A 4,102-nucleotide genomic window follows, 5' to 3' on the forward strand; every position below is an offset into this window, starting at 1 on the left:
TGAGACCTCAGAATGGCGTGAAGTCACCAGTGGAGTCCCACAGGGCTCTGTACTTGGACCTATCCTGTTTCTGATATACGTAAATGATCTCCCAGAGGGTATAGACTCATTCCTCTGAAAGTTTGCTGACGACGCCAAAATTATGAGGATTAAGACAGAGGAGGACATCTTGAGGCTTCAAGAAGACCTGGACAAGCTGCAGGAATGGTCGAACAAATGGCTGTTAGAATTTAACCCAAGCAAATGCAATGTAATGAAGATAAGGGTAGGAAGCAGGAGACCAGATACAAGGTACCATTTGGGAGATGAAATACATCAAGAGTCAGAGAGAGAGAGAAAGACCTGGGGGTTGATATCACGCCAGACCTGTCCCCTGAAGCTCATATCAAGAGGATAACATCAGCAGCATATGCCAGGTTGGCTAACATAAGAACGGCCTTTAGAAACTTGTGTAAGGAATTTTTCAGAACATTATATACCACATATGTCAGACCAATCCTGGAGTATGCGGCTCCAGCATGGAATCCATATCTAGTCAAGCATAAGACTAAACTGGAAAAGGATCAAAGGTTTGCCACCAGACTAGTACCCGAGCTGAGAGGTATGAGCTACGAGGACAGACTACGGGAATTAAACCTCACTTCGTTGGAAGACAGAAGAGTTAGGGGGGACATGATCACCACATTCAAGATTCTCAAGGGAATCGACAGGTTTGATAACGACAGGCTATTTAACACACGGGGCACACGCACTAGGGGACACAGGTGGAAACTGAGTGCCCAAATGAGCCACAGAGATATTGGAAAGAACTTTTTTAGTGTCAGAGTGGTTGACAAATGGAATGCATTAGGAAGTGATGTGGTGGAGGCTGACTCCATACACAGTTTCAAGTGTAGATATGATAGAGCCCAATAGGCTCAGGAACCTGTACACCTGTTGATTGACGGTTGAGAGGCGGGACCAAAGAGCCAGAGCTCAACCCCCGCAAGCACAACTAGGTGAGTACACACACACACACACACACACACACACACACACACACACACACACACACACACACACACACACACACACACACACACACACACGCACACACACACACACACACACACACACACACACACACACACATATATATATATGTGAGAGTTTTATTACTTGTGAGAAGTTTTGGAATAAATTGAAATTGGTATAAGGAATTTTAGCTCGTAAAATTTCTAAGAACTTTCTTTATTCTTTAACCTTTATTCCTGTCGTGATATTCAACTAGGTCGCCTGAGGAAGGACTTGCTTAGCTAACACACCAGTGTAGTAACCAGCTCATTCCTCACTTTGGGACCATGTATGAACAATTGACTAGGCGCGAGCAAACGCCGAGACCCCAATGAAAATTGAAATCCCCCCCACTTAGGCCGCCGACCTTCGCCAATCGCCGAAGCGAATCTAACGAATAGGTCACGGGCTCTCACAACAATAATTTATTGTTGTGTGGTGCCGTATATTTGATCCAAAGCTCAGAAAATTAGTCTCAATTTTATTAGTCGAGTGTGAAGAACATTTGCATAACAATAATAATGTGTGGGGTGTAACGAAAAGACAGTGTTAACCATAACAACTTTGTTTATTCAATAAAGTACTAACTACTACAACAAAACAAAAAAAAGAAATGTCAATGACGTTACTGGAAATCCTTCCTGTGACACTATCAATGACAGCTAGACACCAGCCCCTCGGACTGCATAATGAACTAACTCGAACATAAGCGTGACCACAGAGGAATAAACAAGAAACAAGAACTAACAGATCTATAATCACAATTACAACAAATGACACAGTAGGTTCTGAAATACGTCTCCAGTAACCTCCTAACTGTTCTACGCCTCAGTGCAGTCTACTCCTGCAATAGCGGTTGTAATGCAATCAAATCAGTAGTCTTTCAATGACAACAATAACTAATGGGTTCACTGGCAACTCCAGCACCCTTCCTCAAATTAATCCTTACGTTAACACTCTTTCCCACGGACGATCAACAATCAATAACAATTGATTTACGTTAATAACACAATAACATTTACGTTAATAACAAGGTAACATTTACGTTAAATTAACAACTCTTACAACTGTCACTAGTAACGCGGAAATCAAACAACACTCTACCCGTCGAGCATTCAGTGAGAAAATCCCATTAATCCCTGTACTACCAGACAGCTGATTAATCTCTTTACTAGTTACGTTAATTTACGTTAGTCGGTTACTAATCACTCTGCGATGGTAAACTCTGATTTGCAATGTCCAAAGTGCTAAGAGAACGGTAATCACTCGTGATTACCTTTAGAGTAATTAATTACTATCCTCAAGATCAATAATTAAACAATTAAAATACGCAACCTTTCACACTGGCTCAGCAATTTACATTAAGGTACGAATTCCGTCTGAGCCTTCCATACTCAGACCAATTCAGGCGGCTAATAACAGTAATTAGCCCCACGTTTACGTTATTCTAAAATGACGCTACTCCTCCCACGAGTCAATCAAGTGCCGGTACTTCCGGGCAGATAACGACGTTACGTTAATGGAACAATGTAGCCGTCGTGTGAGTCGATCAAACAAGGATCGAGATTAATTACTTTGACTTCCTGAAACACGTCAATTACCCGGCCCACTGACCGTTAATTACGACAGACAATACTCTAATTCTTATCTGGCTGATGGCTAGGCTCCTCGAGACTACCGTAGTAGTCTCAACCCCCGCAAGCACAACTAGGTGAGTACACACACACACACACACACACAGGAAAGACTTACAGGAAAGACTTACAGGAAAGTAAATTAACCCAAACATATTCTACGTTACTCAAATTGTCAAAGAACAAATTCTCTTAAGCAATGGGCGTTCCCTTGGTTACGTTATATTAATTGCCTCGCAATCACCTCACTGAATACTGGACTTCGATGTCCTACCAGATAACCAGGAGAATATATTTGTACCCAAGTACTCGTCTACAGCCGAGTTCCCCCACGACAATGACAAATCACACTAACAAATCACAGTGATTTACGTTACAATCCGGTTGCAATGACAATACTGCAGAACCTAGTAAAATAACCTACAGGACATGAACCCTCTAGAACACTGCCCCACAATGGCTTTACTGAACTGCAATCACATGCGGTGATGCTCAACACTAGCAACAATCGCCATCAAATAACAACCCCCTTTGCAATAACACACACGGCAAGTACTCTAATTTCCAAATATTAGGATACTGCACACACTTACTTACTTACTGTTGCAAATGACCCCAGTGCTCTCAATAACCCCCTAGACCACAGGTCAATATATTGCAATCACCATACAGTAAATAACACAATAACACTGGGCACCGTGACACTATGATAATATATATATATATATATAATTATAATTACTGCTGACACATGTAGCCTACAGCTATCAAACGTTATTGGGAACACTAATGAGAATCTCACACTCCTTAAATCTCATGGGTGAGTGATTTATCGATCACGCATGTCGATAAACACTCGAGAGTTACGTTACTCGACAGAGCGGGGGCGGTCTCTTTTGGTGAGTGACGGCCTCGTCACTCACCAAAACTCACCAAAATTACATTAATTAATACTGCAACCACAATATATATTTATATAAATCACACTTGTCACGGCCCTGGGAACAATACAAGAAATTAAATCCACACTGTGGTACACTCCACAATAATCATTGCCAGGAATCACTGGCGTTACACATACCTGAGCGCTCAGTGTTGGAATTCCACACCTGCAAGACCACACATGGAAATGATATCACTCCGTCCCACGGACGATCACAAATGATTACCACAATGGAATAATATAATTATTACTTGGACATCCTCTCAGTCCTTGGCTAATCTATGTATCCCCTGTTCCCGTGTGTACCCACACACACACACACACACTGTACGTCTGTGTACACCAGACTTAAGTCCCTCTGGACTGACAAGATGACAACACAGGTGATTAATCTCCTCGCCCTCAATTCACTCCACCTGAACAGGTGCTGCGTGACAATGTGATGGAAAACTTGACCTCGAATTCAAGCTTT

The sequence above is a fragment of the Procambarus clarkii genome, chromosome 1 (genome assembly GCF_040958095.1).
Source record: "Procambarus clarkii isolate CNS0578487 chromosome 1, FALCON_Pclarkii_2.0, whole genome shotgun sequence".
Lineage (NCBI taxonomy): Eukaryota > Metazoa > Arthropoda > Malacostraca > Decapoda > Cambaridae > Procambarus > Procambarus clarkii.